We start from the raw sequence: 16,699 nt of genomic DNA, 5'->3' as shown, positions 1-16,699 counted from the left end.
TCCTCTTTTACATCTTCTATCTTCCGGGCTATGGGGTGTGCGCTGCCTGGAAGATAAGCCTGTGTCTGGTCTGCATTATACAGGACTCCTCCTCCCCTTCTCTTCCTTGGTGTCCCTGTGACGTCAGGAGCGTGGCCAGAAATCCCACCCCTGCACATTCTGCCTGCCATCCCTCCCTGCTTTGTTCCACCCTTCTGTGAGCACATGCTTCAATTTTTGCTGTGCGCAGGGGCTGGGGAGTCACTGCTGCTTCACAGCGCAGGGGAGAGACTGCAGGCAGAATGTGCAGGCGCGGGATTTCTGGCCACCAGATGTCACAGGGACACCGAAGAGAAGGGGAGGGGGAATGCTTTATAACTCGACTGGAGGCGGCTTATCTTCCAGGCAGCGCACACCCCATAGCCCGTAAGATATGAAAGAGGATTTTATGAGAGTATTTATATGCCCAACCACTTACAATCCTATTTTTTTTTAACTTACACTTGTGCTCAAAAGTTTACATACCCCGGCAGATTTTTTGCATTCTTGGCCTTTTTTCAGAGAATATGAATGATAACCCAAAATCTTTTTTTCTACTCATGGTTAGTGGTTGGGTGAAGCCATTTAAAAACTGTGTTTTCTCTTTTTAAATCATAATTACAACCAAAAACATCCAAATGATACTGATCAAAAGTTCACATAACCAAGTTCTTAATACAGTATATTGCCCCCTCTTAACATCAATGACAGCTTGAAGTCTTTTGTGGTAGTTGTTGATGAGGCTCTGTATTTTCTCAGATGGTAAAGCTGCCCATTCTTCTTGGCAAAAAGCCTCCAGTTCCTGTAAATTCCTGGGCTTTCTTGCATGAACTGCGTGCTTGAGTTCTCCCCAGAGTGAGTCAATGATATTGAGGTCAGGAGACTGAAATGGCCACTCCACAGCCTTCACTTTGTTCTGCTGTAGCCAATGACAGGTCGACTTGGCCTTATGTTTTTGATTGTTGTCATGTTAGAACGTCCAACTACGTTCCATGCGCAGCTTCCGGGCTGAGGAGTGCAAATTTGCCTCCAGTATTTGTTGATAATGTGCTGCATTCATCTTTCCTTCAGCTTTTACCAAATGTCCTGTGCCTTTGTAGCTCACACATCCCCACATCATGAGCGATCCACCTCCATGCTTTACAGTAGGAATGGTGTTCCTTTCATTATAGGCCTTGTTGACACCTCTCTAAATGTAATGTTTATGGTTGTGGCCAAAAAGTTTGATTTTGGTCTCACCACTCCAAATTACCTTGTGTCACAAGTTTGGAGGCTTTTCTCTGTGCTGTTTGGCATATTGTACGTAAGATACTTTGTGGCGTTTGCGCAGTAATGGTTTTCTTCTGGTGACTTGACCATGCAGCCCATTTTTTTTCAAGTACCTCCTTATTGTGCATCTTGAAACAGCCACACTGCTAGTTTTCAGTGAGTCCTGTATTTCAGCTGATGTTATTTAGGTTTTTCTTTGCATCCCAAACAATTTTCCTGGCAGTTGTGACAGAAATGTTTGTTGGTGTACCTGATCGTGGTTTGGTTTTTATAGAGCCCCTGATTTTCCATTTGTTATTCACAGTTTGAACACTGCTGACTGGCATAATCATTTCCTTGGATATCTTTTTGTATCCCTTTCCTGTTTTATACAGTTCAACTATCTTTTCCCGTAGATCTGTTGACAATTCTTTTGCTTTCCCCATGACTCCCAATCCAGAAGCGTCAGTGGCTGGATGAAAGATGAGACAGTCTGTCTGGATCCCAGAAACTCACTCAGCTTTTATGCACACACACTGATTATAAGCAAACAGGTCACAGGTGAAGATGTTACTTTTATTAGCCATTCAAACCCATTTGTATCAACTTCTGTGCATGTTATCAGGCCAAAATCACTAGCGTATGTGAACTTTTCATCACGATCATTTGGATATTTTTGGTTGCATTATAACTTAAAAAGAGAAAACACAGTAGTTTGACAATAAATGTCTTCACCCAACTGCTACCCATTAGTCGAAAAAAAAAGATTTTGTGTTATCATTCATATTCTCTGAAAAAAGGCCAAGAAAGCAAATAATCTGCCGTGGTATGTAGACTTTTCAGCACAACTGTATATCTTATCTCCGCTGACCTTAGTTTACTTGCACAATGTGGTAATACAGGGTTAGACGCAGCAAGGTGTTTGCATGTCTTCCTCTTGTGCACTTACATTTTGTTCATCAGAAATACTCTCCAACACTAGATCTTGTCAAAATGGTGAAATTAAGTTATAGTTTGAGTAATCTGCAACCTCATGTACAATGAAGTTAAAGGCTGAACACCGACAATACTGGAGGGATTGATCTGCATATCTGGCGCACAGCTGAACAGAAGGCTATTTCCTTATTATTCCGTAGCCAATGGAAGGATAACACATGGATCTTATTGTGTGTTGGTACGTGCTGTACATAATACTATATGTGCAGAGAGATCCCAAAGATAAGCTGTGTGGCTAGTAGAAATCCTGACATCTCTGGTTTTCTTCTCATTATAAGTCACTTATGTATGATGTTGGCACGCTCCCCGGGTCCCGGCGCCGTCTGTCACTCGCCACTCCGGTTCCCGGGCCTTCTGCCCATTGCTGCCCCCCTCACTCTCCCTCCTCTGGTCCTCCGTGCCTCCTGCCTGCCGGTTCCGGTATCCCCCTGCGACCCAGGACACTCTGTTTGGTCCCCCTGCATCTCCTGCACCGCTTCCTGCTCTGGTCTCCGGCACACGAGCCTCGCGCATGCGCATTAGGGCGCGCACGTTAACTCACCTCTTCTTAAAGGGCCAGCGTCCCGGAAACAGGATATGGTCAATTACAGGTACAGGGTATATTAGGACTTCCTTTCCATATGGGCGGTGCCTGATCAACGTGTTCCCATAGCTAAGTGTTCAGGTCCCTCTGTGTCTTGTACCCAGATTAATCCTGTCTCTTCCGCAGAGCCCGTCTGCTGTCCTGACCTGGTCCCAGAGTGCCGATTACCCCGGAGGTGTCCCGGTGACTGTTTGCTGAGGATCCTGCCATCTCCCATCACCCTGAACCCATCACCTGGACTTTACCTGGAAGCTCCAGCCTGCACGTCCCGCTGGATCCGGACCCCGTCAGCTGTGACTACTCGGCACCTGTACCCGAATCCCGTCATCTGTCCTGCCTCCGGTTCCCGTTGGACTATTAGTCATCTCCCATGCCGATCTCTGAAGGACCCATACCCCGTACTCCCCGTGTTCCGGCTGCCGTGCATTTAGTCCCTCTGGTGGGGTGACCAGACAGTCCCTGTATAGGGGTTAGCTCTTGGTTGCCTCTCTGAGGGAGTCCGGTGCACGGTCCCGTGAATCCACCTCCAGAATGTTACAGATGTCATATCAGTTTATCACAGTATATGGTGCGCAGACTGTGACTGAGGTCACTGCCACCATCCCTCTAGACGTCCCATAAATGATTTTCTGTAGAGACAGTGGCCCAGATTCATCAAGCAGTTTTCTTGCATAAAACTGCTTGAAATATAGCTTAGATTTTTTTGCTCAATTTCTAATTGCCCAAACATTTTGTAACTTTTAGCTTTTCTATATCAGTTTGGAAAGTGGTCTGAGCTTCACCGGGAGGAGCATGGCAAAGCACAGCCTGGCAAATTCATCATAGTTTACACCACAAAGTAAAGAGTAAATTACAGCAGTTACGTACTCCAATACCTGACTGGAGTTCTTCTAGTGGTGCATGGCAGTTGAAATATATGCCAAATCCATGAAGAAAAAACAATAACCCCAGCACTAAATGTGCACTACTGCACTAAAAATTCCAAACTGTACTTATTATTAAAATTTGAGATTTTTGGCAAAAAATTGCAATTTCTTGAGCTACCCCGCCAGGTCACAACAAATCTCTTTGGGGCAGTCCTACTCTAAAATATTTTTATATAAAATGTGCCATACGGCCTCACATATGAAAAGTAGAACAGTTCTTAGCAGCATTTATTTGGTGTTTTTCATTCAGTCATCAAGCCCTGTCCACAGACTATTTACTTCAAGCAGCATTTGCTTCGGCCTGTCCCACCCACAGCCATGATTCAGTCATGGGTACGGGATTGAAAAGCACCAGGTAAATGCTGCTAAGAACAGTTCTACTTTTTTCATACATGAGGCCGTATGGCACATTTTAAATAAAAATATTTTAGAGTAGGACTGCCCCAAAGAGATTTGCTGTGACGTGGCGGGGTAGCTCAAAAAAATTGCAATTGCAAAAATTTCAAATTTTAATAATAAGTACAGTTCGGAATTTTTAGTGCAGTAGTGCACATTTAGTGCTGGCTATCCTGTTTTTTCTTCAAATCCATGAAGAGTTGCATGCGGAACCTGTCACCAGGTTTGTCCCATATAACACTAGAAGTCCCAGAAATTTCGAGCTCCCCCCTGAAGTCCCGAAAGAAGGTCAAATGACATACAGTACAATAAACTGAATAGAACTAACTAGAAACTAAATGGCTAAACTCAATGGAAAACAACAACCTCCTGTGGTGCGACAGTAATGGCGTTAATTACAGAACAAAAGACGGTGATTATAGGAAGTTAGCTAAAATCCTTCAGGTTATTCGACCTGTCTCTGGGTTCCAAAGGTAGAAATGTTAAATGACCCCTCTCTGGGACTTCTAGTGTTAAACTGCATCCACCACCAGTAAGGCCTCTTTCACACATCAGTTTTTTGCCATCAGTCACAATCCGTTTTTTTGACCGATCAACGGATCCATCGTAGATTCTGTAGAAACTAATGAGACAGATCCCTGTAACCAGATCACTGTTTGTAATGACTCTACATAATATGGGTTTCCTTTTTTGTATTCAATCGGAAAAAATGGTCTAATGGAGTGCTAAAAGAAGGAGGGGGGAGTAGATTTTTATAAAATTATCTGAACCATTTATTAGTGGTCCCTTATATGCCACAACGCGTTTCGACAACCAATATGTTGTCTTCCTCAGGACCTGTGGTAAAAGAGTCCTGTGTGGTATCACGTGACTTCCAGAACGGTAATACTGCAGAAGCTACGGTGGAGAAAGGATGGCAGAATCCTCTCCAAGGGAGAAAAAGTAAGCCCAACACTGGGGTTGTGCGAGGGGGCAGAACCCTTATAGGTGAGCAGTTTACATACTTTTTTTTGGGGCTGCTATAGCTGTGAATGGTATTGCTGTGTCGACTGACCAGAGATATGTACCGGGTTGGTGGGAGCTGAATCGGGCGTGTGGCACTTGTGCCCTGTGGTTAGAGGTCTTCTGCCACCATGGGAACATGGGATGGGCGGATCGGCCTGGTATTGATCAGATGTCACCTCCTGATGTTAACTGTGACTATCCTGGTGATGTGCGTTCCATCTAATACTGTGGAGGTGAGGGGCGGACCCTGCTGAGGCCGGACGCCACACCTAGCACTGTGAAGTATATGGATTGATTGACTCTGTCTTCCATAAGCATCTGCCGAAATGGGGCGGTATGATGCTAATGCACGAACCAGCTGATGACGTGTATAGGCTGGGCGGATCTCACCATGGATAAACGTCAGGATTCGTGACATAGGTGACTCCGCCCCCCTACTAGCGTCATCGATTGGGGCGTACTTTTGGTTGCTGGGGAACCTGCTCTAGCGATGTTGATTTAACAGAGCATGACTAACCAAGCCCCTTTCTTAGCGTCATTGGATGTGACGTTTTGTGTTATAGACAAACGTCACGTGTCATGACGTGGTTGACTCCGCCCTTCCACTAGCGTCATCGGGTGGGGCGTGTTCTCTGGTGCTAAGGAACGTATTCTAGTGACGTAGGTTCAGCGGAGAATGATTCACTAGACCCGTATTAACGCGACCGGATGTGACGCTATGCGTTGCTAGGATACATGTCTCGGTGGGGGCAGCACGGTATGCAATCACTGGTGGATAGATTGAATGGAAACCATATGGAGTACCTACAGCTGTATATGGGCCAGAATGCAATGGGGCTGCTGACTGACACCTGGCTCCTCCAATAACAGGCCCGGCTGCAGCCGAGCCACTCACAGGAAGTTCCTCTTTTCCCAATTAAGATCAATACACCATACTATATATATATCCAACCTGCACACAGTCCATCACACGTCCCCTGAAGAAGAGGTGAAACGCGCGTAGGGACTGGTGGTTGCCTGGACTTGCTGTGTATTGGTCAGTAACGCTTTATTTATAATTGTGGATAAGAAAACAAGCTGTGATTATGGTGTCATGACCATTTTTCTGTCATATTGCCACTTGGGCGAAAGCTTGGACTACTTTGTAACTATTATATGGTCCTGACACTTGATATCATAGTTGTAATTGGTCATTGTGAGATTTGAGTACATCACCTTAAAATAATATCAACGGGAAATTATGAACTGGATATTTTGTACAAACTTGTTGTATTGCATCCCTGTTAGTTGCCTTGGAATTGATCTAACTGTATAGGATATATGGTGCAGACGGTTACGGGCTGCCATTGTTAACTCGATTCCAACAGTAGCAAACAAATACGGGATCAATGGTTGTATGAATCTATTGTGATGTACTAGTAGTGTCGCAGCGGTCGGGGGCAAATTTATATACTATGGCAACGCCTGCTGATTATTAGGTGCCCCTTGCCGCATGAGCGAAGCTTTGGTTATATCACAATGACCATAAGTATATGACTTGGAAATAGTGGTTACAACTAATTAATTGTTTGTAGGATACATGATCACCAAACAGTATTGATAGGGAAGTATGATATGTGCTCTTGTATAAATCATTGCACTATGTCTCCAGTCTGTAATTGTGATTAAACTGTAAATTATCCACTACTACTATTATTGACCTATTCCAGCAGTCTAGTTAAACCCCTTGAGGACTCTATTGCTGTATTAATTTTTATATGATATAATAAAGATTATGTTTTATTCAAAATTATACCACGGTTGTCTCTGTGTATAAATATTATGTAAGTGGTATTTTGATACTTCAAAGGAGGTTGAGGAGTGACCTTAAGTTAAATGATTAATTATCTGTTTCATTACAGAATTAGGTCACTTGTGACCATAATGGACTTCAAGGCTCAGGAATTGTCCTGGCGAAATAGGGCTACTAACATCTTTCAGCAAGGAGTCTCTCATGATTTTAATAATTCCCATGCAACCGAGAAAGAGAACTTAGTAAAATTTAAAAACTTAACACACAAAAAAATGAAAATTTGGTGGACCAAGGTGTCCATGGAGAACTACCTGATTTCCAAAACAGTGCCCAGAGGTCTGAGGATTCAGACCCACCCTACCTTTCCTCTAGAGGATGAAGAACTGACTAAGCGATGGATTGAGGCATCTCTTTCTTGCTCCAATGAGTTTATGAAAATTATTATAGACAAAAACACAATCCTTCTTAAGTCCTTGGATTCAGAATTGGAGGCGTTGCAACAGGCTATGACCAAGGATATAGAGGCAACAATCTTAAAGGATTTTTTTACCACATTGGATAAAGATATAGAAAAATGGGAAACTGAAATCAGTCAACTGAAGGGGAAAAAATTTCATTGAGATATGGCAGACTTTGAATCCAAAAAAATATTTAGATGGCAGATCCCAAAAAAAAGTGAAAAGACACCAATAAGAAATGCATCCATATCTTCTGCTGCCTCAACAAGCGAGGGGGAGTCATCAACTTATGAAGTAGAAACCTGGGATAAGAGATACATGAGAACGAGGAATGGGGATAAGACCAAGAATCAATCTAAGATCTACCATCATGAAGGGTTCACCCGGGATGACCAACTTAAGGTAATTAACCTTTCATCCCATATACTTACAGATTGTCAAATCAAGGTGCTGGAGAGGGGATTGTCATTCTCACCCTCCAGCAACCTTGACAAATTCACCGCTGTCAAAGATGTACATTTATTTGCCAGAAAGATTCTATTTAAACGGTTTTTCCATCATTCCAATACAGGAGAGATACATGGCTCCGAAAAGGAGCAGGAAGCACTATCAGCTCTAAATTCTCTGGCCATGGAAGGTGACACCGGTGATGTTGACAATGTAAGTACACTTTTTGAGGAACCCTTACTTAATGATGAACCCTCTGTTGATGATCGATCAGAGGGGACATCAATGATGGTACAATTTCCAAAACAACTATATCCCAAATCTAAAAAATTTCCACCTTTTAGCTCCTGTCCAGTGGTGGACATATTTGTCAAATTAGTCAGTCGTGACATTGAAAGCTTGGCAAGTAATGTTCAGTGGTCCTCCAACCTTAATTATTCTGAGAGGAAAGCATTAAAAGAACTACAATCATTGCCAGACGTGACCATTAAACCCGCCGACAAAGGCGGGAATTTGGTTATCTGGCCCAATGACCAGTACGAAGCACAGGCCTATAAAATCCTCAAGAACACCAATAATTACAAAAGACTAACTTATAATCCACTATCTAAGTATCAAGCAGAGCTCCATGATATTCTGGACAAAGCCTATTAGGAAGGAATAATCCCTAAGAAAATCATGGACTCTCTGCTAATACCCAGCCCCAGAATGCCAACATTCTACATTATCCCCAAATTGCACAAAAACCAGGAAAACCCCCCGGGACGTCCAATCGTTTCTGGAAATGGGGGCCTTTGTGAGAGGGTGTGTGACCTAATTGAGTATTATCTCCAACCTCTAGTTTTCACGCTTCCCTCTCACATCAAAGATACGACTGCAGCCCTTCAGAGACTAGATAACCTTAACATCGGAACACGGGCTCTGATGGTAACCACGGACGTGGAAGCTCTATATTCTTCAATAAGGCATCAGGATGGGATTTCAGCTGTAAAATTTTTTCTACAATCCAGCAACTTGGACCCAAAACTTGCAGAGCTAATCCTCCTCCTTCTTAACTTCATTCTTAGATATAATTGTTTTATGTTTAAGGGGGAAACATTTCTGCAAACACAAGGGACTGCTATGGGGGCATCATGTGCCCCCTCATATGCAAACTTGTTTTTGGGGGCCTGGGAGCGCCAGATCTTCCAGACTGAGCCAGATGAATCTGTGTACCTGGTCCAGAATTGGATCAGGTACATAGATGACATCTGGTTCATCTGGGAGGGTACAGCTGAACAACTAGAACAGTTTATGGATCGGTTAAATATGAATAATCGAAACATCTATTTGACCTATAAATATGGACGTGAAGTCGAGTTCCTGGATATAAGAATCCAGGCTTCTCTCAGTGGAGATATCAGTACTGATGTCTACAGAAAAAAGACCTCTACCAACACTTTATTACACGCTCAGTCCTGCCATCCTACAGCTACAATTAGAGGTATACCCACGTCACAATTCTTAAGAGCAAAACGTATTTGCTCCTCCACGGATGGGTTCCAATTACAAGCTAGGGATTTGACAAATCGGTTTTTGAATAGAGGCTACAGTAAGAGATGCATAAAGCAGGGCTATAAAAGGGCATTAAAAACACCGAGGGAGAAGTTACTTTATCCTAAACTGTCAGAGACTCCAATAGAACAACCTGTTAGACTTATCACCACTTTTAACAGTCGGTGGCATGATCTACATTCAATTCTTCAGAAACATTGGAGTGTTCTGATGGTTGACCCAATTTTGAGAAAATGTCTACCGGATCGCCCTTTAATTACAGCACGACGGTCAAAAAATCTGAAAGACCTCTTAGTCCATAGCTGTTACCAGGGTTACCAAAAGAAGCCTCATCTGCAACTCTCCCCAGGGTTTTTTCCGTGTGGACTGTGCAAAGGTTGCCTTAACATGGTCAAGTCTAAAACATTCTTTGGTCAGAGAGACACAAAAGAATATACTATTAGACCACACTTGACCTGTTCATCAAAAAATGTGATTTATCAGGCGGAATGTGGCTGTGGCAAGTACTATGTTGGCCTCACAAGTAGAGAGCTTAAAATTCGAGTACGAGAACACGTCCGTGATATAGAGAAATCCAAAACAGCACAAGAGACAGAACATCTCAAAACTTTACCAAGACACTATAAAGCATATCACGATTCCAACCCCACCTCCCTGAAAATTAGAGCCATCGATCAAGTGAAAATGGACTTGAGAGGTGGTGATCTGGGCACTGTACTAAGTAAATTGGAAAGCAGGTGGATCTACACATTGGGTACGGTTGCTCCCGCTGGATTGAATGAGCATTTTGGGTTTAGTTCCTTTTTGTAGGTTGCATGGGAGGTAACCATATTTTTTAACCATTTTTTATTATTTTAATTGAGAATTTGTGCAGGTTGGGTATGGAGCTGGGAATCATTAAGGTGAACTTTTAAGTTATGTAATTGAAATTGGAGGAACAGTATTAATATTCTACCCTTTTATTCAAAGTTCTGTAGCTACCGGTTCATTTACCTAATTGATGATAAATTGGGATTGCGAAGAAGTAACTACACTTGAACAAGGAGAATTTGCGGTAATAAATCTGGAATACGAAAATACAACTACATCTGAACAGGAGAACCCATGAGAAAACCTCTATGTCAAGAATAACATCTTGGTGCACTGTATTGTATTGTATTGTACAATTGGAGATATACATAGGCATGGTAATATAAGTGTAATAATTGATTTAATTGTTGGGGTCATAAATAATAAGGTGGAGCGTGGACGCCCGGCGGGATCTAGATGCCCCTCCCTCACCCGGCCCTTTTGGGCCGGTTGGGGGAGGCTGGCTCTGGATTCCTCTGGGACTACCACGCCACTAAAACCTTATAGCAATAGTGGATTGTTGTTGCCTATTGGGGACGCTCAATGTGGCAACACCACCCACACTGCATAACATGAATTTAAAATCCATTCCTTCCCCTCTCTTTCCCCTTTATCATTATACAATCTTAAATTTTTTTTTTTTTTTTTTTTTTTTTTTTTTTATGACTATGCTACATGATATTGGATATAGGCATTGAAATTGATATATGGGGTTGTAATTGGTTTATTCAATTCGGGCAAAAAGGAGGAGTGAGGATGTTGACAATTATCTCATGGCTAAGCTGTATAGATGTTGCTGCTGTCATCAAAATTGGTTCAATTGGGGAGTCGGACTTATACAGCTATATGGTTGGGGCTGCTATAGCTGTGAATGGTATTGCTGTGTCGACTGACCAGAGATATGTACCGGGTTGGTGGGAGCTGAATCGGGCGTGTGGCACTTGTGCCCTGTGGTTGGAGGTCTTCTGCCACCATGGGAACATGGGATGGGCGGATCGGCCTGGTATTGATCAGATGTCACCTCCTGATGTTAACTGACTATCCTGGTGATGTGCGTTCCATCTAATACTGTGGAGGTGAGGGGCGGACCCTGCTGAGGCCGGACGCCACACCTAGCACTGTGAAGTATATGGATTGATTGACTCTGTCTTCCATAAGCATCTGCCGAAATGGGGCGGTATGATGCTAATGCACGAACCAGCTGATGACGTGTATAGGCTGGGCGGATCTCACCATGGATAAACGTCAGGATTCGTGACATAGGTGACTCCGCCCCCCTACTAGCGTCATCGATTGGGGCGTACTTTTGGTTGCTGGGGAACCTGCTCTAGCGATGTTGATTTAACAGAGCATGACTAACCAAGCCCCTTTCTTAGCGTCATTGGATGTGACGTTTTGTGTTATAGACAAACGTCACGTGTCATGACGTGGTTGACTCCGCCCTTCGACTAGCGTCATCGGGTGGGGCGTGTTCTCTGGTGCTAAGGAACGTATTCTAGTGACGTAGGTTCAGCGGAGAATGATTCACTAGACCCGTATTAACGCGACCGGATGTGACGCTATGCGTTGCTAGGATACATGTCTCGGTGGGGGCAGCACGGTATGCAATCACTGGTGGATAGATTGAATGGAAACCATATGGAGTACCTACAGCTGTATATGGGCCAGAATGCAATGGGGCTGCTGACTGACACTTGGCTCCTCCAATAACAGGCCCGGCTGCAGCCGAGCCACTCACAGGAAGTTCCTCTTTTCCCAATTAAGATCAATACACCATACTATATATATATCCAACCTGCACACAGTCCATCACACGTCCCCTGAAGAAGAGGTGAAACGCGCGTAGGGACTGGTGGTTGCCTGGACTTGCTGTGTATTGGTCAGTAACGCTTTATTTATAATTGTGGATAAGAAAACAAGCTGTGATTATGGTGTCATGACCATTTTTCTGTCATATTGCCACTTGGGCGAAAGCTTGGACTACTTTGTAACTATTATATGGTCCTGACACTTGATATCATAGTTGTAATTGGTCATTGTGAGATTTGAGTACATCACCTTAAAATAATATCAACGGGAAATTATGAACTGGATATTTTGTACAAACTTGTTGTATTGCATCCCTGTTAGTTGCCTTGGAATTGATCTAACTGTATAGGATATATGGTGCAGACGGTTACGGGCTGCCATTGTTAACTCGATTCCAACAGTAGCAAACAAATACGGGATCAATGGTTGTATGAATCTATTGTGATGTACTAGTAGTGTCGCAGCGGTCGGGGGCAAATTTATATACTATGGCAACGCCTGCTGATTATTAGGTGCCCCTTGCCGCATGAGCGAAGCTTTGGTTATATCACAATGACCATAAGTATATGACTTGGAAATAGTGGTTACAACTAATTAATTGTTTGTAGGATACATGATCACCAAACAGTATTGATAGAGAAGTATGATATGTGCTCTTGTATAAATCATTGCACTATGTCTCCAGTCTGTAATTGTGATTAAACTGTAAATTATCCACTACTACTATTATTGACCTATTCCAGCAGTCTAGTTAAACCCCTTGAGGACTCTATTGCTGTATTAATTTTTATATGATATAATAAAGATTATGTTTTATTCAAAATTATACCACGGTTGTCTCTGTGTATAAATACTTTTTAGCCTGGCATTCTCGCAGGTGCTCCTCATTGCGCTCCCTTATCTCTTTTTCTTTTACATCCTTTTTTGTATTGAATTACTGAAATAAATTCACTTTTTTGATGATCTTCTAATTTATTGAGATGCACCTGTAGATTTTAACCATAATTTATTATTACTTTAATGAATGACAGTTACTGCAATGCCCTGCACATGAAGTAAGCAAAATAGTTAATCAGGAGAACTATACTACATTTCTAATGTAAGGTAATTTGCTAATATTATTATTAGCCCCGGGGCCACACGGGGCACTACTGCGATGCTCGCATGACACTCGGCTTGCGCTGGAAGCACAGCAGGAGCCGAGTGTCATGCTAGTATCCCTGCGACTGCGGTCTGACTGTGCGAGTGGACCTCAGCTGCGGGGTGGCACTGCGGAGGGGCGGGCTGGCACGGAGGAGGGGAGGGATTTATCTCCCTCTCTCCTCAGTTGCCGGCTATTGCGATTCTCGCTCTGCACACGCGGTGTACCGCGAGTGCAGTGCGATTTTTCTCTCGCCCCATTCACTTGAATGGGTGCGAAAGAAAAGCGTCTCGCTTTATAATCGCAGCATGCTGCGATTGTTTTCTTGGTCCGATTAGGGCTGAGAAAATAATCGCTCATGGGCGCTGACACACAGGCTAGAATTGGACGGAGTGCAATGCGATGTTTTATCGCACTCCACTCGCACTGATTTTCTCACCGTGTGGCTTAGGCCTTACTATTATTACACCCACTACATAATGGGATAGGATCTTGGAGATGGGAATAACCCTTTAAAGTAAGAAATTTACTATCTTTGTCATACTTGAAAGGGAGCATGAATGAGAATTAGCAAGTAATCATTCTGGGTGTGTCATTCTTTGTCAAAGGCTGAGTCTCCAGAACTTCTGATATTTAGCCTCCGCTGCTTCACAAAAGGTGTAAGAGGAGCTCCAAGAGGCCACTTTACAGATCTACTGAAGTGGTATACCGTACGGCTCTGCCCAAAAAGCCAATACGGCACTGGTCAAATGAGATCTACCGTAATAGCCTGTGGTACCTGGGACCTGCTTGCTCATAGCAAATGGGTATGGTTTTAATTATCCATCTAGATTTAGGTCTTTTACTCACCATCGACCCTTATTTTTCAAAAAAAGAAAAAGATACTGTGATTTCCTTGCTTCTTTGGTGGGGTTTGTATGGACCTATAAGGCTCTGCAGTGAAGTCTCAACTCCATCATAACAAACATTTTAGAAAAGTACTGATAATTCAATATACTGGTTTAGGCCCCTTTCACACGTCAGTGATTCTGGGACGTTTGTGCTTTTTTTTAAACGTACCAGAATCACTGACATACGCAGACCCATTATAATGAATGGGTCTGCTCACACGTCAGTGATTTTTCACTGCACTTGTCTCCGTGCGGCGTACCCACGTGTGCGTGATTGCCGCACGGAGACATGTCAATTTTTTTCTGGCATCACTGATGTTCCACGGACCACGCAGTGGTGTGGTCCGTGAAACACGTGCCAGAAAAAAACGTGCTTTTAAAATAAAAATCATTTTTACTCACCCGGCGTCCAGCGATGTCCTCTGCAGCCCGTTCTCCCTGCTGCTTCTGAGCCGGCTCATTATTGTCGCGCATATTCATTATGCGCGACACAGCCGACCCGGAAGCAGCTGCTGCGGGGGTCACCGCCGGCCGGATGCTGCACCGCGGGAGCGATCAGCACCATGGAGAGCGGGAGCGCGCACAGGTGAGTTGTTTTCTAAGTGCAATCACGGGCCACGGAGAACGGAGCCCGGATTGCACTTAGACAACCCACGTGTGCCGTGAATCACGGAACACACAGGGACATGTGCGTGTTTTACACGCCAGTGAAAAACGTCACTGTTTTTCACTGACGTGTGAAACGGGCCTTACATTGACGAAAAAGGTCACCTTAGGAATAAGAGCAGGTAATCTTCACGATAGAACACACTGTAGGAAATCCGGTATGTTAGCAAAATCCAAGGCCTGTAGTTTAGTATAAAGGTCCAGTCACACACAATGACTTACCAGTGATCCCGAAAACGATGCGACCTGATAGGGATTGCTGGTAAGTCGCTGGTGAGATGTCACACAGTCAGACCTTAGGGGTACTTTGCACGTTGCGACATCGCTACTGCGATATCGTCGGGGTCAAATCGAAAGTGACGCACATCCGGCGCCGGTAACGACGTTGCAACGTGTAAAGCCTAGAAGCACCGATAAATGATCGCAAAAGCGTCGAAAATCGGTGATCTGTGTAGTGTCGGTCATTTCCATAATTTCGCTGCAGCGACAGGTACGATGTTGTTTCTCGTCCCTGCGGTAGCACACATCGCTGTGTATGAAGCCGCAGGAGCGAGGAACATCTCCTTACCTGCGTCCTGCCTGCAATGAGGAAGGAAGGAGGTGGGCGGGATGTTTATGTCCCGCTCATCTCCGCCCCTCCGCTTCTATTGGCCGCCTGCCGTGTGACGTCGCTGTGACGCCGCACGACCCGCCCCCTTAGGAAGGAGACGGGTCGCCGGCCAGAGCGACGTTGCAGGGAAGGTAAGTGCGTGTGAAGCTGCCGTAGCGATAATGTTCGCTACGGCAGCTATCACAAGAGATCGCATCTGCGACGGGGGCGGGGACTATCGCGCTCGGCATCGCTACAATCAGCTAGCGATGTCGCAGCGTGCAAAGTACCCCTTAGGCCCATAGTCAACCAGTCAAAAGTTATTTCCCTATCCACAGGATCCTGGAAAATCAGACTGCAGAGCTTTTCTTGAATAAAGCAGAGGTATTCATTCTCAATGACCACTCCATTGTCTTAATGAACGTCATAAATGGCAAATGCTTAACACGGCTATCTCTGGCACTCCCATAGACAATAAATGGAGAGGACTGCATACTGTATGCTTAACCAAAAAGACAATTGCACTCTGAAATACTAAATCATGCAAACAATGAGTATAAGAATATATTTAGCATACAGAAATCTGCCCAGTAGCCACCTCAAGGCGTATCTTGTATACTATAGTAGCAGGCTCCTACTTGCCCATACACATGGAGGTTTGTAACCCACAGAGAGGCTTCAGTTCAGTGTAGGTTCCCAGTATACGAGATATGCCGTGACACGTGGCTACTAGGCAGATATAGAAATGGCCATTTTTGTATGATAAATATCTCAATTTTTTCTAGATTTCCTTAAGCAGTAATGCATATCTACCGTATTTTTCGGTTTATAAGATGCACCAGTTTATAAGTCGCACCCCAAATTTAGAAAAAAAAGGGGTTCGTCTTACAGTCTGGTGGTCTCTTACTGGGGGGATGGCAGCGGTGGTGGAGAGGGGTCACAGGAGGCAGGGGCAGTGGTGGAGCAGGTCAATGCTGTGGTGGGTGTGGGTGGCGGGTGTCACAGATGCTGTGAGGTAAGCAACTTCCAGAAACTGTTGGCAATGTGGGCGTCAAAGAAATACGTAATTACTTACCGGTAATGTGTTTTTTCTGAACCCATGACAGCACCACGAGAGAGGGGATCCGCCCTTCAAGGACAGGAAACCTCCAGGATAAAAAGGGGTGGTACCTCTCCCCGCATCAGTTGGTTTACAGAGCATGAAAGGACAAGCTGCTCAATGATGACATACGATCTTGCAGCCCAGGAGATGACATCGCCCTTGTGCAGTGAACTTTCAGACCTACAGGCACATACCGACCACAAGCCGAGCAGGCGAAGAAGTGGCTTTGC

At 44.3% G+C, this 16,699-nt stretch overlaps 1 protein-coding gene across 1 annotated transcript in view; it reads right to left on the bottom strand.

Moving 5' to 3' along the window:
- The window catches only part of PLEKHB2 (pleckstrin homology domain containing B2), a 101,704-nt gene extending 85,005 nt beyond the window's left edge, over positions 1–16,699 (bottom strand). The window contains exon 1 of the mRNA XM_075340922.1: positions 16,443–16,699. The gene's annotated coding sequence lies outside the window, so the exon portion shown is untranslated. The remainder of the gene's footprint in view (positions 1–16,442) is intronic.

Source organism: Anomaloglossus baeobatrachus, chromosome 3 (assembly GCF_048569485.1).
Source record: "Anomaloglossus baeobatrachus isolate aAnoBae1 chromosome 3, aAnoBae1.hap1, whole genome shotgun sequence".
Lineage (NCBI taxonomy): Eukaryota > Metazoa > Chordata > Amphibia > Anura > Aromobatidae > Anomaloglossus > Anomaloglossus baeobatrachus.
Note: the sequence above shows the minus strand (reverse complement) of the source record. Positions and strands in the feature narration are given on the sequence as shown.